Source organism: Mustela nivalis (genome assembly GCF_964662115.1).
Source record: "Mustela nivalis genome assembly, chromosome: 1".
In the NCBI taxonomy this organism is placed as follows: Eukaryota; Metazoa; Chordata; class Mammalia; order Carnivora; family Mustelidae; genus Mustela; species Mustela nivalis.
Genome location: NC_139020.1, coordinates 83,946,655 through 83,963,018, shown reverse-complemented (window position 1 = coordinate 83,963,018; position 16,364 = coordinate 83,946,655). Strand labels below are relative to the sequence as shown.

Below are 16,364 nucleotides of genomic sequence, written 5' to 3'. Positions count from 1 at the left end.
TTAGTGGTCAAGTTGTATTTTTTATATTGTCCCTGTGTCCTTTTTAATACTAAAATCTTGAAATTCCCATCACCTGTTTCTAAACTTTGAGCATTTGCTTAACTGAGATAGTAATTATTTTTTGAGCTTTTCACAAAGCCATTCAATCTCTAAGGTAGTTTGTGTTGTTTTTAGTGGGTTTTGTAGTTTGAGGATGTATTAAATATCTGGGGCTGTGGCTGTAATTCTGTGATTGTTTTAAGGTTAATGTGAGATATCCTGTGATCCTTTTTTTAGTGAAAAAATTTTAACATTTTTATTGAAGTAATTCACATGCCATCCTTACTACTTTAAATGTACAATTTATGATTTTCTTCATTAAATTTACCTAGTTGTGTAATGATGTAATGAAACTTTTTTTGCTAATATCAATATTTAGAATGAAAAGAATTACAAAATTTAAAAACATAAATACCCTAGGTTATGAAATTCCAAAAAACAGCTATTAGATGCTTGACAGTTTCTAATCCTTTCCCCCATGTACATTTCTGGCTGCGTTTTTTTTTTTTTTAAACAGCTTCATTGAGCTGTAATTCATATACTGTACAGTTCACCTATTTAAAGTGGCTTTTGGTGTTTTCACATAATTGTGCAACCATTAGCACAGTCAACTCAGGACATCTTTATCATTTCAAAAAGAAATCCTAACTCATGGGTAATCTCTGTTGCCCATTACTCTCTTGTCTGTCTTGATTTGCCTGTGCCGGGTATTTCCTATAAATGGAATTATACAATGTATGATCTTTTGTGACTGACTTCTTTTAGGTAGCATAATGCTTTCAGGTTTCACACATGTAACAAAAATATAACAATGCCTCCTTCCTTTTTGTGGATGAAAAATATGCTGAATAATATTCCAGCCTATGGATATACCACATTTTGTTTATCCATTCATCAGTTGATGGACATTTGCATTGTTTCCACTCTAACTGTTATGTGAAATGCTGCTATGAACATTTGTGTACACATTTTCATGCGGACTTGTTTTCAAGTCCTTTGGTTATATACCACTGAGTAGAATTAGTGGGTCATATGGTAACTTTATGTGTAACTTTTTCTGGGATTGCCAGACTGCTATAGTGGACCTTTTTATTTGTTTGTTTTTGTTTTGTTTTGTAAATTGATATTTCCTCTTACTGTGAATTTCTCATTACTTTAGTCAAAATAATATTGTGCTGACTGTTGAAACAATATTATAGGTGATTTTAAAAAATAACTATAAATACACATTAACCAGATTTTTTTGAGACGTTTATAGGGCCTATGGGCATCCCTGATGACTTTGATAACCCTGTGTGTGCTAAAGGAATAGGGATCTTTTCACTTAAGGAAATGACTTGACTCTAATTGAAGTTATACTTTCTCCACACTTAAAGTCACATATACCTATAATGAAATAGCAACTTCTTTTAAAATTCTTACAAAACACTAGAATGGTCTATTTGTATTTATTAATTACATGTATATCTGTGTTCCTCCGAATACTTACTATGCCCATAACCATGCCCTCCAAATATGGTTCCTCTGTTTTGCCACAACAGGTTCTAAGAAAATACTGCTTTTGGTTTAGGTCTTCATGATGACATCTGTTTCATTGGGAGGTTTTGTAAAGGAGTATGGACCTGGGGCACCTGGTTAAGCATCTGCCTTTAGCTCAGGTCATGATCCTAGGATCCTGGGTTGGAGCTCTGGCCCATGTCAGGCTCTGCTCAGTGGGGAGCCTTCTCCTCTCTTTCCTCTCCACAAGTTTTCTCTGTTGCTGTCTCTTCCTCTCAAATAAATAAATAAATAAAATCTTAAAAAAAAAAAAAAAAAAAAGTATGGGCCATCACTGTCCAGTGAATTTGTATTTAATCCAGTACATCCAAGTTACCAGTATAACATCAGCAATGTAAACAAATATTGGGATTTTTTTTTAATTTTTTAAAAATTTATTTGACAGACAGAGATCACAAGTAGGAGGCGGGCAGAGAGAGAGGAAGGTAAGCAGGCTCCCTGCGGAGCAGAGAGCCCTGTGCTGGGCTTGATCCCAGGACCCTGGGATCATGAACTGAGCCGAAAGCAGAGGCCTTAACCCACTGAGCCACCCAGGCACCCAAATATTGGGATAGTTTATATTCTTTTTATAGTAAGTCTTCAAAATCCAGTTTGTATTTTCATTTAAAGTGTATCTCAATTTGTACTAGCTACATTTCGACTGCTTAATAGCCACATGAAGCTATTGGCTCTCTTACTGGGCAGCACAGATATAGAACAACATAGAATGAGGTAATCGTACCATTTTTCAGTTTGATCTGACATTGTTTGGTTTGAAATAGAGTACAGAGTCCGAGAGTTTAGTGTAATCTGCTGATCTCTAACTTTGTGGATGACCTTGAGAGAGTCCGTCAGTCTTAGGATTCTTTAATCCATTAAAATAGAGGTACTTGACATCTGCTTTATTAGTGTTGTGAAAATTAATAGGTTGATGTTAGGAGGATGCCTAGCCGTTGTCTGAGCATTTTATCACTTTTAGATTTTCTGCTTGGGGGTTAGGGTGATTTAATAGGATTCATTGCAGTTGATTCTTTTACTCCCTTGTTTGCAATTGGCTCTTTGTTTTTTCTCTGTGTCCATACAGAATTTAAGTTACATTGAATTTAAAGTTAAAGGGGAAAGTTTTTAACGTAGAGCTCTGTAATTACTTACTGAAGGGCAGTTTGACCACAGGGAATTGTTGACCCTTCTAAAGTCACAATTTCTAAGTGTTAGAAGTTGAAACTAATTTGGAGCTTTCAAAATGATACTCATTTTTATGTTTCAGTAAGGTACCTTTCCAAAATGTGGTCATGCTAAGTTTTTGAAACATAAAAGCATTAAAGAATTAGGCTTTATGTCAGTATCCATGTAAAATAATTTATGGGAATTCTTAGATGATACTCAAAACTAGGCAGCTTTCTTGCAGTTTGGTAGAGGATCATCATTATTAGTTTGAGAAAAGTAACTATAGACAGGATACACTGAACTCTGCACAGGAAATGGGTAGTGATCAAACTTCAAATAAAATAGTTGTCAGAATAGACCAAATATAGCTCATCTAGTTTGTTTTAAAACTGGAAGGGGGATTCTTTTGTAGACTTTCCAATAAATCTGTGTGATTTTTATAGAAGTTCTGAGAGTATCCAAGTTCTAATGGAGCATAAATTGTTGGATGATAGATCATCTAAAATACAACTTTAAGGAAAAAACTTACCCTAAAAATAAAAGAATAATCAAAAATTAAATGGCTGGAAACTTGTGATTGTCCACACAACATAAAATATGCAGTGAGCTTGAATTCTGCTTGGTTGGTAAGAGTTTAATAAATTGATCAGCTAATTTGTTGTTGTTAAATGGCTTTGGTAGTTTATAACTATACGGAGTGAAAGGCATTGTTAAGCTGTTAAGTCTTGTTAACTTTTAGACACTGACCTCTCTCATCACAAATCTTGGAACATATTTGCTATACTTAAAATAACTACAGTCTAATTTTTCATATAATGGTCCAAGCATGTGACAATATGAAATATCTGATAGAAGTATAGTTAGAAATGAAATAATTGTTTTTGTGCTTCCCTGCCAGCTTTCCTGGTTTTATAAGGCAGTCAGTTTCAGAATTTCTTCATTGATAATTTTCTTTGTGATATCAAAATATCTCCATTTTTCATAGTTTCTAGTATGTCAAAGGAATATATATACAAGATGGGAAGAGTTGTAGGAGTGATTTAGCTTTAAAGGGATGAATGTACTTTAGAAAAAATGTATATGTAGTTTTAAAGCATTGATCTTTAATTAATCTGATAGTTAATGTGGGTCCTCAAAAAATACATATTTTGCGGGGGGCACCTGGGTGGCTCAGTGGATTGAGGTCTTTGCTCAGCAGGGAGCCTGCTTCCCTTCCCTTCTCTGTGCCTGCCTCTGCCTACTTGTGATCTCTGTCTGTCAAGTAGTTAAATAAAATCTTTTTTAAAAAAATACACGTTTTTAAAATATTTTATTTATTTTTTGACAGAGCGAGTCATAGCAAGAGAGGGAACATAAGCCGGGGGAGTGGGAGAGGGAGAACAGGCTCCTGTGGCGCAGGGAGCCCCATGCAGGGCTTGATCCCAGGACCCTGGATCATGACCTGTGCCGAAGGCAGATGCTTAACAATTGAGCCACCATAGGTCCTCAAAAAAATTTTTTTTTTTAAAGATTTTATTTATTTATCAGAGAGAGAGGGGGAGAGAGCGAGCACAGGCAGACAGAAGGGCAGGCAGAGGCAGAGGGAGAAGCAGGCTCCCTGCTGAGCAAGGAGCCTGATGTGGGACTCGATCCCAGGACCCTGGAATCATGACCTGAGCTGAAGGCAGCTGCTTAACCAACTGAGCCACCCAGGCGTCCCTCCTCAATATATTTTTAAATGTTTTCTGGAGCAGCATTTATCTACTTAAGGACTGTAGTGATAAAATGAGAGTTTGTTGTCAAGTCTGATCTTGAATGATGATTTTGGTACTTGCTGGTTTAGTTTGGAACAGAGAGGTATGATTGAAACACATACTGTATATGCTTTTAATTGTGTTCTCATTTCTCTCAGTGTAATAACAGGAATGATTCCTTTTATAGAAGAAAAATCTCTAGTTAAGTGACTTTATAGCATCACATTTAAGGGAATGATTTTAATTCAGGTATGTGTCAAAGTAAAGTTTGTATATTTAAACCGTACCATATTACCTATTCTTAACTTCTTTCAACCTTGACACAGGTCTCAAAGTTGGTTAAAAGATTATAGTAAATGCATAGTCCATAGGATATAGTAGGTATTCAGTGTTTCCTTTTTGTCCCAGAGATTTTTGGAAATTGTGTATCTTTTGTGGACTTTAAACTCTAGAGAACACATTTATAGGCTTTCCATTTAGATTTAGTAAAAGACAGGGTTAGGGGAGACTCCTTTTTTTTTTTTTATAATTAATGTAAGAACAATCTTTATATGGCACCTACTAATTAAGAAAAATATATATTTGCTTCTAATGGCCTTAATTTGGAAGTTTTCAAAGCTTTGGGGGCTGAAGACCTGTTCATGCTTGTTAAAAATTAGGGACCCTCAAAGAGCTTTGTTTGTAGGTTTATGTCAGTATTTATCATTTCAAAAGAAAACACCATTTCAGAAATTAAAGCTAATGATTTAAGAAATATTAACTCATAAAAAATAATGAAGCTATTTTATATATACATAAATTTGTAATGAAAAATAACCTAAAACTTTGGTGAGACTTTTTTTTTTTTTTTTTTTTTTTTCCCAAAAACTTAGGTGAAAAGAATGAATGTGTTTAACATTTTTTTGAGGTCTCTTTTATGTTTGGCCAAGAAAAGATAGTTGGATTGTCATACCTGTTTCTGTCTTTTGTGATAATGCTGTTTTGGTTGAAATATATGAAAAATACCCAACTTCACATAGGCAGTTGGAAAGGGAGGGTATTTAGGGTTAGAGTAAATAGCCTTTTCAGATAATTATGGAAATTTTTGTTTGATACTATATTATAACTTCACCAAATAGCAGTTTCTCAAGTTTATTTGTAATATGGAATGTTAAGCCCTATCAGTGAGCCTTTCATACTCTGTTATGTTAAAATGTATAGGTCTGTCTTATGCTTGGAATCTTTTCTCATGGCCTGATTTTGTGACAGCATGTATTGGTCATTTGGAAAATAGTAGTTCACAGAGTTATGCAAATCTTCCAAATGCTGACACATTTTATTGTACAGTGAAAATTCACAATTATTGTCAATTAGTGTCACCAAACAGTTCATCAGAAAAATGTTAAATGTTGGAAATTGGTGACGCTCACAGTGGTAGATACAGGTTTTCCAGAATTCTTATTTTCACTTGAAAGCTTTAATTTTATCATTAGCAAGAAACACTATATAAGTTTTTTTCCTTGAAGCCATAAACTCACTTTGCTCATTTTTGTGAAAACATCTGCTAGACACTGTTTGAATAGCCATAATTTGTCTGTCAGTCGTTCTTTCAAGTAAAAATGGTGTTCCATGGAAAAAATGGTAGTTCAATTTGCAACTCAGTCATAAAAAACTTTTCTTGAGACAGTCATCATACTGCAGAAGTGGGTATGCTGCAGAAGTAGTTTATATGTAATCCCCATTTTATCACAAAATTTTAGAAAAGGCAGGTTTTTAGTAAAGGTAGTTTTTTACTGTTTCATCAAGGACATTAAGTGAACCAGCCTTTTTTTTGTTGCCTTTTTTTTTTAAACTGAAATACAGTAATTACTCATACAGCATGATGGCATTGCTTTAATTCATACTGAAGCACCAGTAGTTTTACCCACTGCATTGCATTGCTATACAGATATTAGCATTATAATAAATAGTAATAGTAACATGAAAATAGTTTTGATCTGTGGACCCTCTGAAAAGGTTTCAGCATCCCCACAGGGACCTATTGATTGCACTTTGAGAACCTCTGTCTTTGTTTATTATTGTTGCTTCTATAAGAGGTGACCTTCACTTTTAATTAATAAAAGCCCTTAAAAGGATTTATAGTATCACATGTGGGAAAAAATGAACTATTGAGTCAGTTACACCTGGATTTGAGTCCTGGTTCCTCCATTTAATAGTTATGGCAGGTAATCTCACTAAACCATTTATTTTTTATTTTTATTTTTTAAATCTCCCTAAACCATTTAAATGCTTAATAATGCCTGGCATATAGTATATACAGAGTGAATGGAGGGTCTTTTTATTTCTTCCAGCTTGCTTCATCATTCATTATATCCAAATAACCCCTTGTGTTCCCTGTCAGAGTAACATTTTGTTTGCAGTTCCTTTTGTACCGCCGTGTACCATAATTCAAATCACATCACACGAATTGGGGAAGGCTTCCTTTTCTGTCCATTAGGATTCAAATAAAAGCCTTTCTTGTATGTGCTTCAACCAAATTGTGGCAAAATTACTAGTTTCTGACTTCATTTCTCTAATCCTGGTTGTAAGTAGGTTAGTAGATATTTTATGTAGTTTGTAACTGTTTTTCCACAAGATTGTAAATTTAACCAAAGTAGTTTTGATTCACACTGTTGAGTACCTGTGATGAAAAATGAGTTAAGATCACAGACATGCTGGCTTTACTTAAAACCCAAGGTTTTTCTATTACCGTTTGCTTACTATTAGACCAAAATTTTATTAGCTGTCACTTTTACCCTAAATTTAATTTACATTAAACCTAACATAAATTACGTTTTTAATTATGTGTTCTGAAAAACTGGGAATTTATTACATTTTTATGAACAAAAGTCAGAATCCCAAGATAATGTGGGGTTTCATAATTTGGTGTGGTAGACATTTTTTCATATTAGAAAGCAAATCAGTTTCCTGTTCTTCTGTGGAAACTTAAGTTGCTCAGTATCTACTCTTAATATTTGTTTTAGTTTTTATAGCATGTCTTTGTATTCCTAAACATAAATTTGTTTAGTTAATGGTAGTTGTATCTTGATAGCTCTACAAGTAGTGTCTATTCGCTTATATTAAGTGACCCTGTCCTGTTTGCCAACCATCCTATCTCTTTACCCTTGTCCTCTGTGGTCACTTTCAGCTGCTTGCTCATTCAGAAAAGCAAGCAAAATGTAGTCTTAATATTGTCAAATCATTGTTCCATTATTCTTGGTTCTTCAGTAACTGTGAAACCCAGTATGTTTTGGCTCTTATATCAGAATGTTCACATTTTTTCTGTTAATGTCTTGAATCATTTTCACCAGTTTCCTTTTCTTCTCCAGCTTCTCCTTTATCCTCAAGTGATGAAAAAGCTTAATTACGACCAATAAACAAATAAAAAATATGATCACCATTATTAGTCATTAGGGAAATGCATATCAAAACCGTAATGAGATACCACTTTAGCCTACTAAGATAGGTTCTTTAGTAAGTATGGAAACAAACATAAGTAAACAAAAAGATAGTAACAAGTGTTGGTAAGGATGTAGAGAAAGTGCAACCCTCCTACATGGCTGATGGGAATGTAAAATAGTGCATTCCACCTTGGAATGTAGTTCAGCAGTTCCTCAAAGTTAGAACACGTGACCCAGCAATTCCACCGCTAGGTATAAACCCAAGAGAATTAAAAATAACTGTTCACACAGAAATTTATACTTGAATGTTTATAGCAGTATTAAGCATAGTAGCCAAACCAGACAACCCGTTGTCCATCAACTGATGAATGGATAAATAAAATGTGGTCTCTACATACAATGGAATGCTATTCTGCCATAAAGAGGAATGAAGTACTACTGCATGCTACAGCATGATGAACTTTGAAAATATTTTGCTGCCTGAAAGAAGCCAGTCAGAGGAGATGACATATTCTATAATTTGAATTATGTGAAATGTCTGGGATAGGTAAATTCCTAGAGACAGAAAGTAGATTAGTAGTTGCCCAGACCTTGGGGAATGACTGCTCATGGGTATAGGCTTTTTATGGTGAAGACAATTATCTGTAATTAGATGGTGGTGATTTATGTGCAACTTTATACTAAAAACCACTGAATTGTACACTTTAAGTGGGTGAATTGTATGGTGTGTGAATTATATCTCAATAAAGCTGTATTTTTTTTTTAAAGAAGCTCAGTAGAAATAAAAAGGGACCGTGACAACTCTCCACTACCTAAGTCTTAGGTGACCTCTGTTAACTTTTTTTTACTGACTTCTCCATTTACCCTTCCCTATTATTGAATTCTTATGTTCAGTGAATACTCAGTTTCTGTGTCTGAACTTCGGTTGTTAGCAGTGAGGATAGAACAGTGAATAACACAGACTAAATTCTCATGGAGTCTACATCTAGTAGGTCAAGATCTCTCAGATCCCTGCTCTAAACGGACCCTGTGAAGATATTCAACACTGTGAGCTAGTGTTGTAGTAGATCTTTTATCTTTCTTTCGTAAACTCAAATTTTTTTTTTTCGTAAACTCAAATTTACAATAAGTGATATACCTCAAACATGAAGGGAAAGGACATCCTAAATGTTTACTGTCCAGTAACTCTTCCCATGAGATTCGTATAAAAGCCTGATTTTTAGAGTGGGAGCTCCTAGGATTACATTTCAATAGATATATGCCATTAGGAAAGCTTAATCATTTTTTGTAACTTCAATTTCCGTAAAATTAAAATCCCACCTAATGGGTACTAGCTTTAATTAAGCTTTTAAGAGTGCAGGGAACACCTTTATCCAGACTAGGTCAAATAAGGGTGTGGGGAAAATTAAAGAACCATTCTCACATTATTCAAGATACTTGAGGTAAGAGTGTCTTGGTGGTAGGAGTTCATGGATCCTTTTTTTACTGCTCCACCAGCCACTAACCCAGTACTAGATTCCCCCCACCCCGCCGCCCTGATACTGTATTAGTCTTTATGTAATTTTGGGTTCAGTTACTGAGAGAGTCTGAGCCAATAAAGTTCTGCCCAAGGTGAAACAGATTGTTTTTTACTGCTGGTCTGCTTATGGATTGGCTTTTCCTGAGTCAGGCTTTCCCCTTCACCCCTTAGCCAGTCAGCAGTGGTGTGGAAGGGAGGATGTCACTGATAAAGAACAGCCTTTGCCTCCTTCTGCAGCAGCATCCCTGGAAAGAGAAGTTTCTTTTAGACAAGGTTGTAAGTGTGACATTATTTAGATAATGTCACTCCGTTCTTAATTTTCTGTTAACTTTCTACTCACTATTAAAATCTGAGGCACATCATTATAACCTCAGTATTAATCTCATCTCCATAGTGATTGCCTTATTTCTGCTTTTGCTCTTCTCCGGTTCATAAAACAGCTAGCATGGTTCTTTTAAAAAATGAAATCGTGCCTCTTCTCTGTTTCAGTAGGTTCCTAGCACACTTAGCTTCCGGACTCTTTACTGAGACCTTCAAGGCCTTGCCAGCTCTGGTCCCTTTTTCTCCTACCTCTGTCACTTTATTATCTCCTTTACTTATATTCTCATGTTCTTTTAATTGTTTTAACACTTCGATAGCTCTTTCCTCTTTAGGCCCATTACACGTACTGTTCTGTCTGAATGCTTTTTCCACCCCCCCCCCTTTTTTTAACCTTCGTCCCCTTTCCTTCACTGCTTGGTTATCTCTCATCCTTTGAGTCTTCAGTGTTATTTACTTAGAGATGCCATCCTTCCACCCCACCGCCCCTGTTGTTTTCCTTAAGAACACTGATGATAATTTGTTAGCATAGTCACTCAGTGTTAATTGCTCCCATCAGACTAGAAGCTCCCTGAGAGTACAGACCAGGTCTATTTTGTATACCAGTCTTTTCTTAATTTTCATTACAGAGACTGGCATATCAGTGGCAGGGAATTAAATGAAACTTTAAAAAATGTGTGTGTGCGCTCTGATTAGAATTAGTGGCGAGGGGCACTTGGGTGTCTCAGTCTGTTGGGTGTCTTCCTTCGGCTTGGGTCATGATCTTGGGGTCCTGGAATCAGGCCCCACATCAGGCTCTGTACTCAGTGGCGAGTCTGCTTCTCCCTCTCCCTCTGTGATCTTTCTCACTTTCACTCTCTCTCAAATAAATAAATAAAACCTTAAAAAAAAAATAGAAGTAGTGACTCAATCAAATTTTTTAAAACAAGGTAATTTTTTGTCTCTTGAAATGGTTGGGGAATGGTAATTGTAGAAATTTTTTAGAAAAATGGGAACATAAAGTAGTCCTATATAATCTTACTACTGCTAAATGTTTTAGAATGTTTACTTTTTCTTGTGTACATTTTTCCAAATGTATTTGAACTTAATTTGGGTTCTTATTACAATAACTCACAATAGAATGCAGCCAAGTTTCTCCACCTTAACACTTTTGGTACTTCGAACCAAATAATTTTTTGTTCTGGAGAACCATCCTGTGCATTGTAGAATGTTTTAGCAGCTTCCCTTGTCTCTGGCAGTAGATGCCAGTACCATACCTCGCCCCAGTTATAAAAGCCAGTTACCTCCAGATTGCCAGATGTTCTCTGAATGACAAAAGTCACCCCAGACGGAGAACCATTGGAATTTAGTTAATGTACCCATATTTTAGTGTATCCTTGTATAAGATAAATGTTTTTTACTTGTCATGTGTTTTGTAGAAGAGTATTGCAAAAGGATATGTATGACTTATACATCAACAAATTGGATAACATAGATAAATTCCTAGAAACACAACCTACCAAGACTGGATCCTGAAGAAACAAAATCTAAACAGATCTGTAACTAGTAAAGAGGTTGAATCAGTAATCAAAAATCTCCCAACAGAGAAAAGCTCAGAACCACTCCAGCTTCACTGGAGAATTCTACCAAATATTTAAAGAATTAACACCTTTTTAAAGTCCCACTTAAACTCTTCCAAAAAACTGAAGACGAGGAAATATGTTTACATCTATTCTGTGAGGCCAGCATTACTCTGGTGCCAAAGCCAGAGACAGTAAAAGAAAACTGCAGAACAATATCCTTGATGAACGGTGTTGCAGAAATTTTCAGAATACTAGCAGACTGAATTCAGCAGCATCTTAAAAGGATTATATACCCTGAACAAGTGGATTTAATCCTGGAATGTAAAGGCTGGTTCAATATATGAAAATCAATGTACTGTACCAAATTAACAGAATGAAGGGCAAAAATACCCAAAAAAGCATTTGACAAAATTAAGTACCCTTTCATAATAAAAACACTCATATCTAAGAATAGAAGGAAACAACCTCAGTACACTAAAGACCAATTATGAAAAGCCCTAGCAAATGACACTCAATGGTGAAAGATTGAAAGCTTTCCTTGGAAGAATAAGAATAGAAGGATGTCCACTTTTACTAGTATTATTCAGCATGGTACTAAAAGTCCTAGCCAGACTGGAAAGGAGGAAGTAAAATTCTCTGTAGATCGTTTGAACTTATATGTAGAAAACCCTAATGATCCTCCTAAAAAAATGTTAGAAGTAATAAATGATTCAGCAAAGTTACAGGATTTAAAATCAGCATTTACTCATAAGGAACAATTTGAGAAGGAAATTGAGAAACATTGAGTTACAAAAGGATCAAAAGGCATGAAATACTTAGGAAAAACCTAACTAATGAGGTAAGAGACTTTCACACTGAAAACTGCAAAATGTTGCTAAAAGAAATTAAAGAGAGCAAAAATAAATGGAAAGGCATCCCATGTTCATGAGTTGGAAGACCTATTATTAAATGTTAGTATGCCTAAAGTGATCTACAGATTTAATGGAAAAGTCCATATGGAATCTCAAGGGACCCTGAATAATAGCCAGAACAATCCAGAAAAAAGAGAAAGTTGGAGGTCTCACACTTCCTAATTTAACTTGAAGGTTACAGTAATCAAAACAGTGTGGTATTGACATAAAGTCAAACATATTCTACAGAATAGAAGAGAGAGTCTAGAAATAAACTCTTGCATGTATATTCAAAGATTTTTGACAAGAGCACCAAGACCATTCAGTGGTAAAGAGCAGTCTTCAAAAAATGGGGCTGGGAAAATTTGATAGCTGCAAGTAAAAGAATGAAATTGAACCCTTAACACCATATACTAAAAATTAACCCAAAATGGATCAAGGACCTAAGTGTAAGACCTAAAACAAAACTCTTAGGAGAAAGAATGGGACAGAAATTTCATGACATTAGATTGGGCAGAGATTTCTTGGATATGACACTATAGAGTGTGTGTGTGTTGTACAAGACAGACAAACAAAAAACTGGAAATTGAACTTCTTTCTTTTAACTTTTCCAAAGAGGTAAATATAATTTCTGAATTTAATACATTTCTCTGTTGTTCAAATACTTAGTAGTGAAACTCTACTGTAATCCCATTCCTCGGAGTTAACAACTTTTTTTTCCCCCTCAAAATTTTATTTATGAGAGGGAAAGAGAGCATGCACATGAGCAGGTGGAAGGGCAGAGGAAGAGGGAGAAGCAAATTCCCACTGAGCAGGGAGCCAAATGTCGGGCTCAGTCCCAGAACCCTGAGATCATGACCTTAGCTAAAGGCAGACGCTTAACAGAGTGAACCACCCAGGTGCTGCTGGAGTTAACAGTTAATAATTTCTCACATTTTTTGGTGATTTTTAAATTATATTTATGTACTAATTGTTTCAGTGCTTATAACTTAGATGTGGATTATTTTAAAGTATTACTATTTCTGGTAGAATTACTTTAAATTGTTCAGTAACTTGCCAAGGTTAAATCTGGCCGCCTGTTTAATTTACTTTCAAACTTCTCTATTACTCAATCTTGAGTAAGCTTTTTACTTGTTAGAGGTAGAAATTTGATTGACTTATGAAGACTTGCCCATCACTAGTAATGCATATAGCTACTACTATTAATAAATACTATCTTGAGAAATCACAGTTTGAGTAAGCATTTAACATTAAGCATTCAAAATTTCACTTTTTTTTATTGTCATAAATGGGAAATATCATAAATGTCATAAATAAAGTTGGAATTTATCTGCTAATCACAAGCAGTTTTGCCAGCATACGTGATACTTGGCAAACGCATGAATAAGCACCTTGATGGCTGCTGCTGGAGGGATTAGCAAATGGAAATGAAAGGAGGGAAAAGTAGGAAAGGAATGGGAAAATGAGCTTTTTTTTTTTTTTTTTTTTTTTTAAGATTTATTTGAGAGAGAGAATGAGCAAACGTGCAAGTAGGAGGGAGGAACAAAGAAAGAGGGAGAGAGAGAATCTCAAGCAGACTCCCCACGGGAAAGATTATGCTTACATTCATTTTTACTTACTGCAGACTTTGTACTGTCAAGAGCAGTATATGCATGTTATAACACATTACATTTATTAGATGAGTAAAATCAAGTAATGTGTTATAAATGGTGTTTGGCACCAAATGTTAGGCTTTATTATTAACTTATTATATTTCTCTGTCATAAATACTACCTCCTTAAAGCCAAGGATTTCCTGTGTCTGGCCCATCTTTGTATTTCTGGTGTTTAACAAATAGGTGATTAATAAATATTTGATTGAGTAAATGCTTCCCAGCAGGCTCTAAATAATAATACAGAGGTAATCCATGTTGTGGGGAGGGGAAGGTTATGTATGTTTGTGTATATATAATGTTTTAAAAATTGCTTTATAGAGATAAAATTTATCTTACGTAAAACCCATTTAAAGTGTACAATTCAGTGATTTTTTAAGTAAATTTTCAGAGTTATGCAACCATTGCTACAATCCAATTTTAGAATATATTCCATCACCCCACAAAATATCTCGTGCCTGATAGTCTTTTACATTTTTATCTTCTTTTGTTTTTTTTGTGCTGTTACCTAAATATTAACATTCCTAAGGGATGGAGATGGGCTGGATGAAGTAAAATCAAAGTATTACATTCCTTATCTTTTGTATGACTAACTTCTAAAATTTTCTCTAGTGAGATTAAGTCAGCTAAACTCTCATATTTTACTCAAAAAATAAAAAAATATTCAGGTTTCATACAGTATGTTATTACATCATCATAACTTAAACTAGTATTTTGTAGAGGTTTGTTTTTAAGATTTTTATTTATTGGACAGAGAGAAACACAGCGAGAGAGGGAACACAACCAAGGGGAGTGGGAGAGGGAGAAGCAGGCTTCCCGCCGAGCAGGAAGCCCAATGTGGGGCTCGATCCCAGGACCCTGGGATCATGACCTGAGCTGAAGGCAGATGCTTAACACCTGAGCCACCCAGGCACCCCTAGTTTTTAGAGCTTTAAAGAAAAACTATACGTGGGTAAAAAGTGACTTAGAAATTAAGTAGCCACTAGTTAGAAAATAGCCATAAATTGGAAAAGGAAGGACTAAACCCTATCCTCAGTGGACGAAAGTGTTTAATCTCTAGGATTTAGGATAGTGATAGACACAGTAATCATTTGTTAAATTAAAAAACTATATTCTGGGGGTGCCTGGGTGGCTCAGTGGGTTAAAGCCTCTACCTTCGGCTCAGGTCATGATGCCCCTCATTGGGCTCCCTGCTCAGCAGGGAGCCTGCTTCCACCTCTCTATTTGCCTGACTCTCTGCCTACTTGTGTTCTCTGCCTGTCAAATAAATAAATAAAATCTTTAAAAAAAAAAAAAAAAACTATATTCTGTAACATTCACTTGTTTGAGTTTTTTGACAATTTCTTGTCCCCCTTTGCCTGAATTTAGGATTTTGTATCTGTATTTATTACAAGCAAAGAAGTACAAAAATACTGGATGATCTGCCTAAACTCCACCCCTTACTCAGTCTCTTTCTCTGCCTTTCCCCCATCCCCCCATTTACAGCCTTTGTCCTTTAGATAGCTCTTTGGCCTATAAATAAGTCTGGCCAGTTTGGCAGCCTTTTGGAATTCTAATTGACAGCTCACTGCATCAGTGTAAGTCATGTGAATTCACAACTATTACATTTGTATATAGTATATAAAACCTCTGCTTTTTGAGTTAAGACTTAGAAAAAATAAGCCTTATATACCCCTTTCATGGGACCCCAGAGAGATAGTCCTTTATTTGAGTTGGACTTGTGATTTGGTAAATGTCTAAAAATCTAATACCACTTTAAAGACTTGGCAAATAAATGCTGCCAGGCTGCTGCTTAGGGTGTCTTTCTGCTAGTTAATTCAGTCTTCTCTTTACCTTGAAGGTAATAGCCTTTTCTCAAAAGAAGAAAATTCTTTTCTTGCTTTCTTGCTCTGTAATAAAGAGATTGTCAAATCTCTTACTTTGCAAGTAAATTTCTGTGGGTAGGAATAGCCCGAGGCATATGTCACTACTACCATGTGAAATTGGTTTGATAAATCCTTTATTAATAGTTCCAAATTATCAGAAACTCCAGATTTAATAAGTAAGATATACTGTATTGGTAAAAAATTCTTTGGGTGTAAATAAGATATTTATATAAATGTGATATTTATTTATTTAATATCTTATTAATTAAAGATTTTTTTGATAGCACAAGAAAGGGGGAGCAGCAGGTAGAGAGAGAAGCAGGCTCCAATGAAGGGCGTGATCCCAGACCCTGAGATCATGACCTGAGCCGAAGGCGGACAGCCACCCAACGCCCAGGCACCCCAATATTTTATTAATTTATGTAACATTTTACTTCATTGAAAAGAAGTTAAAGCCCACTATGACTTCACTCTGCTTCTTTAAGTAGAAGATTTACTCATAGAACTTTTTGACTTCAGCTATCTATCCCTCAAAAGTCTACCTTTTATTGAACAATTTTACAAGTTTTATTTTCTGTTTGTGAGATATAGGGCCTAATTTTTTGTTGTTGTTTACTGAAATTCAGTGTTTTTGTACTGTGTTACAGTACAAAGCCCATTGTCTT

General features: G+C 35.2%; 1 protein-coding gene across 3 annotated transcripts in view; it reads left to right on the top strand.

Annotated features, from left to right (window-relative positions):
* KPNA4 (karyopherin subunit alpha 4) overlaps window positions 1–16,364 on the top strand; it is a 57,426-nt gene that overhangs the window by 1,550 nt on the left and 39,512 nt on the right. The gene's annotated exons all lie outside the window — the stretch shown is intronic.